General features: G+C 35.3%; 1 protein-coding gene across 18 annotated transcripts in view; it reads left to right on the top strand.

The window, feature by feature from the left end:
* Positions 1-16,559, top strand: part of KDM4C (lysine demethylase 4C) — a 432,339-nt gene that overhangs the window by 5,017 nt on the left and 410,763 nt on the right. For 12 of the 18 annotated variants that reach the window (XM_049634710.1, XM_049634680.1, XM_049634624.1 and 9 more), the window contains exon 2: positions 1,879-1,944. The exons of 3 other annotated variants lie outside the window; for them this stretch is intronic. The gene's annotated coding sequence lies outside the window, so the exon portion shown is untranslated. The remainder of the gene's footprint in view (positions 1-1,878; positions 1,945-16,559) is intronic. 3 more of the 18 variants (XM_049634643.1, XM_049634661.1, XM_049634702.1) reach the window with 1 other exon arrangement.

The following is a 16,559-nucleotide window of genomic DNA, read 5'->3' on the forward strand; positions in this document are numbered from 1 at the left end:
ATTCCCTACCATTTCCTGGAAGAGGATTATTTTGCGTCTGAATGTTTAGTTACATTGTTGCTCTATATTTGTAGATACACAGTGGGTTCAGCTACTGTGGCATTTATGAATTGTTGCTCCTTAGAATCTTTTAAGATTTATTTTAGATTTGTGGAGGGTTTGTATTACACATTATTGTGGGTAAATATTTAAGGAGCAGAATGGTATTATCATCAAAAACCCTTTGGATGATGACTTCTTTTTTTTTTTTATATTTCCATTCAGTTCTAGTTTTTAAATTTTTTTAAAAATGTTTTTATTTATTTTTGAGACAGAGAGAGACCGAGCATGAGCAAGGGAGGGGCAGAGAGAGAGGGAGACACAGAATCTGAAGATGGCTCCAGGCTCTGAGCTGTCAGCACAGAGCCCGACACAAAGCTCGCACTCACGGACTGTGAGATCATGACCTGAGCTGAAGTCGGACGCTAAACCGACTGAGCCCCCCAGGCGTCCCCCAGTTCTAGTTTTTAATTTGACATCTCTACTTGTTAACTGTAACCAGCTGAACCAGGATCTTCCCTCTCAGCTCTGCCTCTCTGGGTTTCTCATGCATCTTATCACTGCTCACTTAGGAAACCTACGAGTTATCCCAGGTATTTCATAGTTTCTCAGCCCTCATCACATCACCAAACCTTGTCACTTCTGCTTCCTAAATAGGTTAGATCAGTCTTCCAGTCTCTACTTGGCAGCATCTCAGTAGCCACTCTAGCCTCCTTCCTATTTCTGCACCACTAATGATCTTTTCAAATGCAAATTGAATCATTCTCATTGCTCTCAGGAGACTTAAAATTCCTGCATTGTCTCCCCCTATCCTAAGCAACCCCCAAACCTTATCTAGATGTTTTTAGTTTTCCTATCTGCCCTTTGGCTTTTCTTTTTCACAAACTGTGCAGGCCTTTGCCAAACTGCTGATTTCTGCCACACTTTCTTCCTACTTTCTTTTTGGTACATCTTTCCAGTCTCTTCTTGAATGTACTTCCTCAGAGAATCCTGACCCGGCTCCCCCACCTCTTCCTCAACCTGAATCAGCTTTCCTAATGATAATCTATCTTAATTTCCTAAATGTTTCCTTCCATAAGACTTAAGCATACAGCAATGGACACAATAGATAAGTGATTCCCTAACATTTCCTGAAAAAGGATTATTTTGAGTGTGAATGTTTAGTTACACTGTTGCTCTATATTTATGTGGTTATTTGATGGTTTCTAAACTGTAAGAATTGTGCAAGGGCAGGGACCCAAATATTTTTATCACTTGTGTCATACCAGCACACCATTGTCTCATCAACTGTATAATATAGTTACTGAAACATTTGTTGTACAAATTAATTACTTCTGCATATATGAAAAATTTAAGGAAATTAAAACTAGGGCACACAGTAGGAAATAATTTTACCCATCCTGACCCAACACACATACCCCCCCCCCCACACACAAAACTGAAACAAAAATTTCACAAAACAATACTTTGCCACCTTTGCCACCTCTGATATTTTCTGTTTTGTTCTATATCACATATTATGAAAATATTGATATAGCCCTCCAATTGGGTAGGACTGCAGGCTGCTGTCTGAACAATACAGTTCTAAGGCTCTACAAGGAGCCTCATTTACATTAGCCCCTCCCTCTTTTTTGAAACACAATTACTATTTTCTAATTCTTGTCTGATGGCAAGTGCAGGTGCATATAGCTTTACATACCGTTGTCCCATCCTCCATCCTTACTATTAAAAGAAATCACTATTGCTAGTTCTACTTAGAAGTTCTGGCCTGACCTCAAAGGAGTGTTGCTTAAAGCCAGGTTGAGAAAAATCTAAATCTGACTCTACCTTATCCTCTAGGTTTCTCTGGGCCACAAATAGACAGTACTCTTCTCTCTACTTGGCTGAGCTCATTGCAGGTGTGTGGTAAGTCACTGAATTTTAAGGCTCGTCACTTTCATTCTCTCAGTTTGTTAAAAACTAAACAAAACTCTGAAAATGATAACAAGGGGATCAAGGCAAACAAGTATTTGTGAAAATATGAATTAAAGAGCTGGCTTAGTAAGGATGTCGTGTTCAGTGGATCATTAGAGCTGATCACCAGAGCTGTGTTTCTCATTTATTCACTTTACCAGGACCTCTGCAAAGAAGGCTTGGTGCTATATTGCCCCCATCAATGAAATATTGATCTCTCATCTATTTTGCTAACCAAATAATAGAAATAACCTAAGTGTTTATCCCAAGGTTATTTTAACTGCACACTGTGATGTGATACTTGTAACTTGGATGAATATTTTAAGATGTTAGAATTATTCCAAACCTATGTTTATTAATTTTTAATTAAAATTTTTTTAAAATTTATTTTGAGAGAGAGAGAGAGGGAGAGAGACATACAGTATGAGTGGGGGAAGGGAAAAGAGAGGGAGAGGGAGAGGGAGAGGGGGAGAGAGAGAGAGAGAGAGAGAGAGAGAGAGAGAGAGAAAATCCTAAGTAGGCTCTGCCTTATTAGAGCAGAGCCTTACTTGGGGCTCGAATTTACAAACCATGAGATCATGACCTGAGCTGAAATCAAGAGTCAGACACTCAACTGACTGAACTACTAGGGTGCCCCCAAACCTATGTTTAATGAAAAAAGGCATTATTCAAAATTGTATACATTACATGAGCCCAGTTATGTTTAAATGTGTTTATAAATGTGTATATGTTAGAAAAAATATGCTGAAATGCTAATTTGGTGGTGAGATTACTGGTAATTTTGATTTTCCTTCCTAAAATGTTTTTAGAATGAACATTGTTGCATTTATAATCAGAAAGACTCAGTTGAGAAACAGATTTCCTGAACATGAATTTAGGTATTTACAAATAAGAAAAATAAAACCTTTATTAAATGGTGGATAGAGCCCAGGTTTCTAGTGGCTGTGTTTTGGGGACCTTTGTCCAAGTGGGACGTACATTCTACCTTCATGATATGTAGTCTTGCACAGCAATCCGTGTTTCTTCTCCTAGTCTGTGTTTTTTTTCCTTTCTTGCTTACATTATTAAAGCTTACCTTGTTCATCTTTTTTGCTGTAATAGGATTCTGTCTCTTCCGGTCCTACTCATACATGTTGATAATGAATGTTTCACTGATGGTTGCCCATAGCATGATAATATGGAAAGTCCTAATATCCCTTATTAAATCCTGCTGTGTGGCATGACTTAAAGGGATGGAGAGGATTTGGATGAATTATGTATATGCAGGTTATATCTTTTTTCTGTTAAATTTGTCCAGTTATAGTGAGAATTAATAAACAAAATTGAAGGAAACATACAGTGACAGTTTAGTTGTGTAATCAGTACACATCAGTACATTTTTCCAAACCTGTGTCTGAAATTGTTTACTTCTTTAGCACTCAAGCCTTAGTAGTTTATCCATTTGAAAATATATTTGATAACCATACAAAATAGATATACTAAATATTATTGATTTATTGTTTTCTAGAGGAGGAATTGGAAACTTGAATTTAGAGAGAAATACCAAAGTAAGAGCAGTTGGCTAGAAAGATAGTACCTTTTGTGTGTGTGTGTGTGTGTGTGTGTGTGTGTGTGTGAGCACTTTTAGGGGATTTCATAATTCTGTTCTCATTTTTAGTGTGGCATGTTCAGAAATCTGAACTTTCCCAGTTCATCTAGAGCATGTCAGGCATTAGTTGCCTAATGTCCTCAGTGTCACCTCCTGATCAGACTCATAAGAAGAACTATAACCTGGATCCAAAACATGCTTGTCTGCTCTTCATGGCTCTTTCTGGGAAGTCTTGCTTTTTGGGAAAGCACATCGTTTGGTGACAGGCAGATCCCAGCAGATGGACATGGGTTGTGTTGAAGAGTAGTTTAAACAATGTATTTTTTTAACTGCTGGGCTTCTCTGACCCTCTAGAGTACTCAACTTTCTCATCAGAGCATTCTTTATGCAGTAACATTTCCTCCTTTTGAATGAGGTTAAAGAAGAAGTCAAATTCTTCACTTTGGCTCTGTCTTTATCTCCATCTTCTAACTAGTTTTTCACCAGACATTTGTTGAAATTCTGGTCCTAAGGATATTTTCTCTGATTCAACATCAGGCTTGTTCCTTCTTTTCTGTTTTGAGAATCTATCAGATACTTAGAAAGATCACTGGTGTCCCTATGTGGGTAAAACTGAAGGTGCAGGTGTTTTGTTTTGCAGTCTGCTTATCTCACCCATTTTGTTTTTATCTGTTTAACTCTCAAAAGGAACTATCACCTGAAATTTGGACACTTTACTGAGAATTCTGAATTTTCAGGGCAGCTTTCATTAGGTGGAATTTGGGCCCGCAATAGGGAAATTCATTCCTTTTTGATAATTTAACTTAGTAAAAATCATTATAATATATTTTATATATATATATACACACACACACACACACACATATATACATACATATACATATATGTGTATATATACGTGTATGTATATATACATACACGTATATATGTGTATGTATATATATGTGTGTATATATATACACATACGTATATATACACATACATATACACACATATATGTATATGTATGTATATGTATGTGTATATATATAAAATACATATTATTTTAAATAGACAATGCAAAGTATTCAACATGGTGTAACATTTAGAAGATATAAATGGGTAAAAAGTACATACTCTCACTTTTGCCATCAGACAGCCAGTTTCCTCTTTTTGGTTAAACACTTTTTTAAAAAATTTTTTTAAAGTTTATTTATTTATTTTGATAGAGAAAATGCGAGTGGAAGAGAGGCAGAGAGAAAGGAGAGAGTGAGACTCCCTGGCAGGCTCCACACCGATACGTTGGGGCAGGGGGGCAACTCAGGAACCATGAGATCATGACCTGAGCTGAAGTCAGAAACTTAACCGACTGAGCCACCCAGGTGCCCCAGTTAACCACTGTTAAAGGATTTCTTTTAGGGCTTTCCAGAGATATTCCATACAGCCTATATAAGATATTTTGTAAAGCATATATATGTATATGTACACATTTTTTTTACACATTTATGTATCGTAGTATCTGTACTTGCTGTTCTGAATATTTTTTCATTTACCACTATAACTTGAATGTGGTTTTTAAAATATGAGTACATGTAGAAATCCCTCTTTTTAAAATGATTGCACAGTATTACCTAGTATGCATGTACCATAATTTATTTAACCGGTGCAATATTGACAGTGATTTAGGTTGGTTCTATTTCTGTATAGCGATCTATTTATATATCATCATTACTTCAACGTTTTAATTGTTGTAGCTTTATAACATGTTTCCAGAACTTTTCAGGCTATTCTTATTTATTTTCCCTCATTATTTTTAATTTAAAATTAATATGTCAAACTCCAAAAACCTATTGATAGTTTTATTGGGAATGTCTTTAGATGGACTAACAGAGAAATATCTTTCAGATGTTGACTTTTCCTGCCCAGCATATGGTATGCCTTTCCATTTAAGTGTTTAAGTCCTTAGAAAGGACATTTAAAAAAATATCTTTACACAGATCTTGCATATTTTCTTAAATTTTGTTCTCTTTTATTTTATTTTAAAAATAATTTTTTTAGAAAAGTTGCAATTATTGTACAAAGAACTTTTATTTCCTTGAAAAATTTGCCTCATGTCCCATCGCTCCTCAGTACTTCAGTGTATATATTTCCTAAAACAGGCAGATCCACATAAACACAATATTTCCATCAAAATCAAAAAGCTACCATTGACATATTACTTTCAACGAATCTTTAGTCCTTTATATATCACCATTTGTAATAGTAATGTTCTTTGTAGTGAAAGTATCCAGTCCAAAATGATGCATTGAATTTTCTTGTTTTCAGGTCCTTTAAACATCCCTTCACTCTCAAATATAGTCATTAGTCTTTCCTTGATTTTCATAATATTGACACCTTTGAAGATTACAGGCCAGTTATTTTATAGTCTCCTTTAATTTTTGTTTTCTGATGTTTCCTTGTGATTAGATTCTTGAGGCATGTTTGGCAGGAATGTCACAGAGGTGGAACTGTATTCTTTTCATTACATCTTATCAGGTGGCATACAATCTCATTTTGTTCTGTTACTGGTAGTATTCACTCTGATTGCTTAAGATCTATGCTAGAGTCCTTCTATGTTTTGCTAAAGTTTTTTTGTTTTGTTTTAAAAAACTGTATAAATATCTCCTTATTAAGCTTTCAATTTATTTATTTTTATCTATTAGGATTTATGGTTTCCTATGCTATTCAGTGAGTTATAATCTGTTAATATTGTTATTTATATTGCTGCTTACATTGTCATAAGTTTGGCCCATGGGAATCCTTTATGTGAGATTCTGTGTCCTTTTGACATGTCCCATCATTCTTTGAGCATCCCCTCCCTTTTGGGCACAGTGAGATATGCAGGCTTATCTTGAACTTTTCCTGCCCCAAATATTTAGAAGCAAAGATCTAGATGGTTATTGATATTGGGTGTTGCTCCTGTGCCCTTTCAGCGAACAGAGCTAGAGAATATGTGTTTGTTTAGACATACATTTATATGTATTTATCCATACACACACATGCACACAAAAATTATATAACAGATGTACTACTATTGAAGCATTCTTCAATAGTAGAATTATTATAATATATATAATAATATATATTATATATTATTATATTTGTAGTCATGATATTTTATTTTTAGTCATGATATATTATTATATATAATATGATATATTATAATTATAAATATATTATTTAGTCATGATATATATTATTATAATAGTCACTATATTATTTTAATGTGCTCTTGGATTTTGCTTCCTCAGTTTTTAAAAGAATTTTCATTGATACTCTTACATAGAATTGTTCTGAAGTTTTTTGGGCCGTATGTCAAATTTTTTTTACCCATTTAGGCTTGATTCTTAAAGAATTTTAAAACATTTTCTTTTCTTTCTAGGGCTCAGGAATAGCTTAAATAACATTGGATTACGTTTCTTAAAAATTGAGCATAATTCTGTGAAAACGTCTGGGCTTGGTACTGCAAGTTTATTCTTTTTTTAAATTAAAGTCTTTTTAGACATTTTCTTTAAACGTTCATTTGTTTTTGAGAGACAGAGAGAGACAGAACATGAGTGGAGAAGGGGCAGAGAGAGAAGGAGACACAGGATCTGAAGCAGGCTGTGGGCTGTCAGCACAGAGCCCGACACAGGGCTTGAATTTACGAACCACGAGATCATGACCTGAGCCGAAGTCAGAGGCTTAACTGACTAGCCAGCCAGTCGCCCCACTGCAAGCTTATTCTTAATTTAGTGGGCTTTTGGCTTATTTTTTTTGTGGTAGCTGAGGAGTCTAGCAAAGAGGTCAGTTATACTTGGCAATACTAAACGTATAGTCAGTTCATTGCACGTATTTGCTGTCTGACTTTAGGAGAGTGATTTCCATTGCTGAGCCTTAGTTTCATCATCTCTCAAATGTAATAATCACAGCTGGCTAGAACACTTTTAAGAATGAAAATGAAGTACTGTATGTTATAGCACAGTAGAGAACCAAGCAAATGCAAGGTTTTTGTTTTTGTTTTTAGATTAATTTTATTTTTTAAAATTTATTTAAATTCAAATTAGTTATCATACAGTATAGTATTGTTTACAGGTATAGAACCCAGTGATTCATCACTTACGTGTAACGCCTGGTGCTCATTCCAACAAGTGCCATGTAGCCTATCTCCCACCCACCACCCCTCCAGCAACCCTCAGTTTTTTCTCTGTATTTAAGAGTCTCTTATGGTTTGCCTCCCTCTCTGTTTTTATCTTATTTTTCCTTCCTTCTCTTAAGATTCATTTTAATAAGATTTCACTATTCAAAGAGTTGTCAATGAAGATAGTCCTGGGTGACTTGGTTGGCAGAGCATCCAACTCCTGGTTTCAGCTCAGGTCATAATCCCAGAGTTGTGGGATGGAGCCCCACCTCAGGCTCCATGCTGAGCCTGGAGCCTGCTTGGGATTCTCTCTCTCTCTCTCTCTCTCTCTCTCTCTCTCTCTCTCCCTTTGCCCCTTCCCTGCTTACTCTCTCTCTCTCAACATAAAATAAAATAAAATAAAAATTCAAAAAGAATAAGTCAAGGAGAAGCATTGGGTAACAGATTATGATTTTCCTTTATGCTTTTATGATTATATTTGTGATTATTATAGTTTTGTTAAATATTTGAGATTTTGAGGAAAGTTAAACTCATCTAAATAGACACTGAAAATACTTTCATGTGTTTAGATGTGTTTGCATGTAAAAGAATTCCTGTATTGGTATTAAGATTAAGAGAATATATGATCAGCAAATACCTGTGCTAGGTATAGCATTGCATACAGGATGAGAATATAGTAAACCCTTTTTTTGTAAGCTTGGTTTTTTTGGAGAGGTAGTTGCTGAAAAATGTGCAGATTGTTGTGGTTCTTTAAAATAGTGTTCTTTGTATTCATTAATAATGAAACAAGTAAGAAGTGTCAGATTATTGTGTCTGATGTTTTCCAATCCTTTTTGCTCCCCTGCTCAGTATAGTTGATACCATGTATGGCTTATGTGATTGTGAATCTTTAGAAATAATTTCAGAGTTTGCATATAAAATTGCATTTAGATGTTTTATGTTTGAAACAAATAATGAGTGATTTACCTGGCCTCTCATGAGTTCTTCTGATAGGCCTAAATGGTTTAGGTAATCTCAGATGTATATGCAAAATGGGCTTTACTGTAGAGCCGGTGGTAGTGATATGGGTTCTACCCCAGACATTGATTGGGTCTGCGCCAGGCCAGGAATTGCATAGTTGGTGCAGTTCAGAAATCAGCTGAGGGGCTGGCCAGCAAGCTTGCCTCAGGGTGCTGGGCTGTGCGGTGGGCAACACAAGGCCAGTAGTTGCCCAGGTACTGCTGCAGGTGTCTTGGGTCTGGGCATTGGGACCTGGGAGACTCAGGTAGGTCTTGCCTGTGCCAGGAAGTGTTCCCTCCTTTGCAGGTCTTGGACGGAGACAATCCAAGCCCTCCAAGCCCTGCAAGATTCTTAGAACTCACAATTATGTGCAGTGCAAGTTTTGCAAACTTGAAATTGCTTTATTTCCTTTAGCTGTTTTGTGTGTCCTTATCAACCTTCTGCATAATAATAGGGATTTAGAAAGCCAATCAGATTTCTAAATTCACAGTCATAGGGGAACAGCCCTTTTTTGCTATTCATGCAGAAATGGTAGTTAGCATTGACTGCATAATTTTTTGGTACTGTCTGTACCCATATTTTACTATAATTTTGTGATTTTCCTAAACTTGGAATTAACAGAGAATGAGTTTTTTTTTTTTTAACTCAAATTTTAGAAAACTTTAGAATTTCTCTTTTTAAGCCCTTTTCGTAAAGGTCATGAATCTCAATCAGATACAAATTTGAATGTTTTAAAAATGATTTCTACCTTCTTCATAACTTTTAAAGCATTTTTTGTTCCATGCTTAGATGTTTTATTGATATACAGGCTAAAGATTATGTTTGGCTTTAAATTTAAAATAGTAGGTTTAGAAGGAGAGTTCAGTGGTAAAGAAAATATTGGTCATTTTTCCTTAGTATTTTCTATTCTTAAAAAAAAAACAATGCCAAGATGATGCTTTCTCTGCCTTTTGATCATTGTCTATCAGGTAATTTACTGTTAAATGTAATATCCATATTACTTTAGAATATCTTTTACTTTCCTCAACAGGATTTAGCATTGTGTCTGCATTTATACTGAGTTTTTTTTCTTTTCTTTGACCGTATTCTCTGTACTTTGACACATTGAATTGTAAGATCTGACATTTTCCTGCATTGCAATATGAGAAATTGCTTTTATGAAACACGATAAGCTACTTTCTAGATAAACAGATTTATTATTTAGAATCACTGCTATTTGTAAACTTTCTTTTCCTCTGCCATTAATGATTCATTTATGTCAAAATTTCCTCTCAGATCAAAAGTATTGGTAGGATACATAGTTCATATAGCTAGGAAAGATTTTTATCCTAGTGTACAAATGATTTTCTACACAAATTATCTTTTTTTTAAAGTTTATTTATTTATTTTCAGAGAGAGAGAGAGAGAGAGAGCGCACACACAAGCAGGAGGGGTACAGAGAGAAGGAGAGACAGAATCCCAAGCAGGCTCCATGCCATCAGTGCCGAACTTTATGTGGGGCTTGAACTCACCAACTGTGAGATCGAGACCTGAGCCAAGATTGAGAGTTGTATGCTTAACTGACTGTGCCACCCAGGTGCTCCTACTCAAATGATCTTTTAGTGTTAAAATCATTGTTGATGTTGTAGTTGATGATTATTTAAAAGTTAGTTATTTTACCAAAAGAGCCACACTTTATTAATCTGTAAATTTAAAGGTATTTATAGTTATATTGTTGGTTGTATAGCAGAGTAGACTAAGAGAAGGAAACCCAAGCAATTTATTGCCACTTTAAGAGCTTGGATACAAACACACAAACACAGAGCCTAATTACAGACTTTTCAATTAAAATAATGTCACAAAATACAGTTAGAAAACAGCTTAAAGCTGTTGAGGTCTTTACTGGCCATGCAGGTCTGTCTTACTTTTGGTACATTTAATGTACAAAAATATGGAATTGCCAAAATTAAAAGCTGGGAGTGATTGTTTGGTATTACAAAAAGATTGTTTATATTAAATAATGATTTTAGCATAGAAGTTTATTAAAAACATTTTTTTTGGTTTAATTTAAAGTATCTTTTTCAATTTTCTAAGTATTTTCAGAAGTATATCATTTCTGTTGTTTCATAAATGTAAAAAAGGTTTTCTGTAATGCATGAGGCATGCAAAAGACAGGGGACAGTCCTATGAATGTATCCAGATATTATGTGATGCTCTTGTATCCCATCTTTTTTCCTTCAGCAACCTTGTCCTGATTTTTGTGTTTAGTATTCCCTTGCTTTATCAATTTTTTTCAATTAAAAAATATTTTTATTTTTATTGTTATTATTATTTTTAAGTAAACTCTATCCCTAATGTGGAGCTCTAACTCTTATGACATGAAGAGCAAGAGTTGCATGCTCTACTGACTGAGCCAGCCAGGTGACCCAGTATTCCCTTGCTTTAAAAAAATGGATTTATTTTATATGCATTTAATTAAGAACAGATTAAATTTTATTTTTTAGGTTTGTAAAAATAGACATATGGTTTGAGTAGCCTAAGACTTTCTGTGGTTCATACGTATTGTTGAGAGTAGCTTTGGTTTGTTAATTTTCACTGCTGTATAATATTCCACTGGTTGAATATACTCTTATCTATTGATCTTCTGTAAATGAACATTTTAGTTGCTTTCAATTTTTAGCTATTACAAAAATGCTGTTGTGAACATTATTGTACAATGTCTATTATTGAACATACGCTGTAGTTTCTTTAGGCCCCAGAGCAGGGTTTTGAACCTCTGCACAGTTGACGTTTAGGGTTGGATAATTCTTCGTTGTGGGTGCTTTCTTATGCATTGTATGTTAAGCAGCATCTCTGGCCTATGCCCACTAGATGCCAATAACACTCCTCCAGTTGTGACAAACAAAAATAACCGCAGACATTGTTAGTTTCTCCAAGGGGACAAAAATCACCCCTGGTTGGGAACCATTGTTGCCTTTGACTGATGAACAATTTAAACTTATCTTAAAAGTTTCACACATATGGGGATTTAAAATTTATCTTTTAATTTATAATTTAAGAAACTCCTCGGTTTTGGTAAGTATTTGTGCCACAAAAATAAAAGCTCTTACTATTGGGTCCCTCGGTAAACTTTAGAAGTATATGGGAGCCCTGAGACTAAAAAGTTTGAGAATGTTGATCTAGGCTTCCAATTCCTCACTTACAGAATAGGGTTAATAATAATACTTCTCTTGTTAGGGCTGTTGGGAAGATTAAATGAGTTACTATTTTCTATGTTAGTGTGTTATTGTGTGCTCCCTATCTCCTGTAGAAGGACAGCTCACCTTTTTTTGACCCAGATGCTATTTATTTTAAAGGCCCATCTCAATCCCACCTCTTCACTGTGCCTTTTACCACAGTGCCCATCTGTGGTCTTTTCTTTTCTCTAGGAACTCGTATAGCATTTATGTTTGTACCCTGAATTTGACTCAGAAGTACATACTGTCTTGTATTGTCGACTTTGCTAGGATTCCTTAGCCTTCTGGATTTTCAGTTTCTGACAAAGGGAAGGAATTCTGGTCAATTGTCCAATCTTTTATTACTATTGTTGTTTTCCTTCTGAGTTTGGTTAAGCTAGGTGTCGATTATCCTGGGAGGAATTCTTTTTACTTTTAGATTCCGTAAGCAGAGCTAGATGGAAGCATATTTTAAGCACCCCAGACTCCCTTTCTACCTCCCTGTCCATTTAATCCCCTACAGCAAAATCTCAGCAATATCTATAATTATCTTTTCAAAGCTATGTGACCTTGAGTAAGTTTGTTATCTTTTTGATTGATAATTAATTGTAAACTGTTGCTCTGCCATTACGTGATACAAAGATTCTTCCTTCTGCTTTGGCTTGGACATACCTCTTTTGGGATTGTCTCAGAATGACTTTGTGGTCTCTTCTGTTATCTTTTCTGTAGTGAGTGTAGCTCTTTCAGTAGTCAATGCCTGTGTTTTGCACTTTCGAGATGGCTCTCTTATCTTAAGAAAGTTATTTTTTTCTTCCTTCTTATTGCCTCCAGGTCCTTGAAGTTAAATAGTTTTATCAGGCAACTTCTTTGATTAATCTTTGTATTTAGCTGTAGAAACAGAGCTGTAATTTGATGGAATGAATGATTTAGGAGGGATAGGCAGTAAAATCTGAAAATCTATGTGCTTTGGAAGAAAATGATGGGACTAGTTATCTTACATGTCATGCTTTGAAGTTAGAGTGATTTGCAATCGGAAGCCATTTTTACTGAGAGAAAGATTCATTAAGAATGTTACATTTGGAAGATTTATCTATTTAAGTAGAGGATGGGGGTATTGTAGAGTTAAAAGCTTGGAAATCAGGAAGGTGTTGGTTAAATAAGGACTTGAGCTTGAGTAAGTTACTTGATCTTTGTTAATGTAAATAATTAGTTCCTTCCATCCCTCTATCCTTTGTCCCTTCCTGTCTCTTACATACAACATTGTGGCCATGAAAGTGTTAGAGATCATATAGTTTATTGGTTTCCAGACTTCTGGATTTGAAAAAATAAGTTGGATTGACATAGGCTTGCCAACTTTTAATTTCCTTTCCTTTTTTTTTTTTTTTTGGGTCAACCTTTTTCTAAAAAAAAAAAAAAAGTATCAAAGAAAACTTACTATCTATTCCTACTGTCCAAAAAATATCAACAAAGTAGAAAGCATTCTTTGAGAATAAAACTGGAACTTTATGAAAAATTAGAGCACTTTCATTCTTATTTTTCAGAGGACTGGTGGAACCACTGTTCACCAGTTGTAGGAACATTGAATTTGTTCAATTTCCCAAGTATAAGGGTTACTGAGACTTAACATTAACAAAGATGAGGTGCTTAGGTGAGGTCACTGTGCTATTGATGGAGGCACAGTTCAGCAGCTCACTTCTGTGGCTGTGATCAAATCCAGTAACTCTTATTTTTTGGGGTCATGTGTGATATATTTTTGAGAGTGATAGGAGCTGTGGATTCTTACCTTGGATAAAAAACAATGGATAGGAATAGCATGAGGACCGGAAATACTACTTTATTATACATGAGGCCATGAAAAACTTAGGCAAATACATTTGCATGGACAGTTTTCCAGAGAAGTATAAATTCTGAAACAGATTCAAGAAGGAGTAGAAATATTATGGCAGATGGTAGCTACACTTATTGTGGTAAACATTTCATAATGTATATATTATTGTTGAATCAATATTTTGTACATCTGAAGTGAATCTAATATTGGGTATCAACTCTACTTCAATAAAACACACACACACACACACACACACACACACACACATTAAAACACACACAAAACAAGAAGTAGTAGAAACATACCATTTAAGAGAATTGATTCTGTAGTTATAAGTCTTACTGCAAAGAAAATGCCAGGTTCAGATGGTTTTTCAGGCTAGTTCCACAAAGTATTCAAATAATACTTAATTCTAACCCTAACAAAGTCAAAGTTTGTCTCTTTTAGGAACACTGCCTGCCTCATTTTTTCAGGCTGATACATCCTAATGCCAGCATTAGACAAGGATAGTGTGAATAAGGAAAATTATAAGCTAGCCTCACTTAGGAAGACAGAATATGAAACCTTAAATATTATATTAGTACAGGTAATTGTAGTGTGATATGGCATCAGGTGTATTCTAGTAATATAGGTTAGTTCAACATTAGAATCATATATATTTTTTAAAGTTTATTTATTTTGAGAGAGAAAGCATGAGTGGGGGAGGGGCGGGGGGGGCGGGGGGGGGAGAATCCCAAGCAGTTTCTACACTGTCAGAATTGAGCCCAGTGTGGAGCTCAAAACCATTGACCATAAGATCATGACCTGAGCTGAAGTCAGACGCTTAGCCAATTGAGCCACCCAGGTGCCCCAACTTTAGAATCATATTTAATTGCAATAATAGATAAAAGAAAATCCATTGTAACAGGTACAGAAAAAGCATTTGATAAAATTTAACATCTATTTGTGATTTGAAAGCAAAACAAAAACAACAAAAAATCTCCTGGAGAAGGGAATAGAGTAGAACTTTTCTAACCTGTTAAAGGGTACTTATACATAGTAAGAATTTTGAAGACTAAAGGTTAGAAGCATTCCCTGTATATATACATACATATATATACATACATATATACATACACACACACATATATATATATATATATATATATATATATATATATAACTTTATTTTTTATTTTTTAAAATTTACATCCAAATTAGTTAGCATATAGTGCAACAATGATTTCAGGAGTAGATTCCTTAGTTCTCCTTACCCATTTAGCCCATCCCCCCTCCCACAACCCCTCCAGTAACCCTCAGTTTGTTCTCCGTATTTATGGGTCTCTTCTGTTTTGTCCCCCTCCCTGTTTTTATATTACTTTTGTTTTCCTTCCCTTATGTTCATCTGTTTTGTCTCTTAAAGTCCTCATATGAGTGAAGTCATATGATTTTTGTCATTCTCTGACTGACTAATTTCATTTAGCATAATACCCTCCAGTTTCATCCATTTAGTTGCAAATGGCAAGATTTCATTCTTTTTGATTGCTGAGTAATACTCCATTGTATATATATACCACATTTTCCTTATCCATTCATCCGTTGGTGGACATTTGGGCTCTTTGAATACTTTGGCTATTGTTGATAGTGCTGCTATAAACATGGGGGTGCATGTGTCCCTTCAAAACAGCACACCTGTATCCTGTGGATAAATGCCTAGTAGTGCAATTGCTGGGTTGTAGGGTAGTTCTATTTTTAATTTTTGAGGAACCTCCATACTGTTTTCCAGAGTGGCTGCACCAGCTTGCATTCCCACCAGCAGTGCAAAAGAGATCCTCTTTCTCCACATCCTTGTCAACATCTGTTGTTGCCTGAGTTGTTAATGTTAGCCATTCTGACAGGTGTAAGGTATCTCATTGTGGTTTTGATTTGTATTTCCCTGATGATGAGTGATGTTGAGCATTTTTTCATGTGTCGGTTGACCATCTGGATATCTTCCTTGGAGAAGTGTCTATTCATGTCTTTTGCCCATTTCTTCACTGGATTATTTGTTTTTGGGTGTTGAGTTTGATAAGTTCTTTATAGATTTTGGATACTAACCCTTTATCTGATATGTCATTTGCAAATATCTTCTCTCATTCCTTTGGTTGCCTTTTAGTTTTGCTGATTGTTCCCTTCACTGTGCAGGAGCTTTTTATTTTGATGAGGTCCCAGTAGTTCATTTTTGCTTTTATTTCCCTTGCCTCCAGAGACGTGTTGAGTAAGAAGTTGCTTGGCCCAGATCAAAGAGGTTTTTGCCTACTTTCTTCTCGAGGATTTTGATGGCTTCCTGTCTTACATTGAGGTCTTTCATCCATTTTGAGTTTATTTTTGTGTATGGCATAAGAAAGTGGTCCAGGTTCATTTTTCTGCATGTTGCTGTCCAGTTTTCCCAGCACCACTTGCTGAAGAGACTGTCTTTATTCCATTGGATATTCTTTCCTGCTTTGTCAAAGATTATTTGGCCATACATTTGTGGGTCCATTTCTGGGTTCTCTATTGTGTTCCGTTGATCTGAGTGTCTGTTCTTGTGCCAGTACCATACTGTCTTAATGATTATAGCTTTGTAGTATAGCTTGAAGTCTGGGATTATGATGCCTCCTGCTTTGGTTTTCTTTTTCAAGATCGCTTTGGCTATTCGGGGTCTCTTCTGGTTCCATGCAAATTTTAGAATTATTTGTTCTAGCTCTGTGAAGAATGCTGTGTTACTTTGATAGGGATTGCATTGAATATGTAGATTGCTTTGGGTAGTGTTGACATTTTAACAATATTTTCTTCCTATCCAGGAGCATGGAATCTTTTTCC

This window comes from Panthera uncia, chromosome D4 (assembly GCF_023721935.1).
Source record: "Panthera uncia isolate 11264 chromosome D4, Puncia_PCG_1.0, whole genome shotgun sequence".
NCBI classification, from domain to species: Eukaryota; Metazoa; Chordata; class Mammalia; order Carnivora; family Felidae; genus Panthera; species Panthera uncia.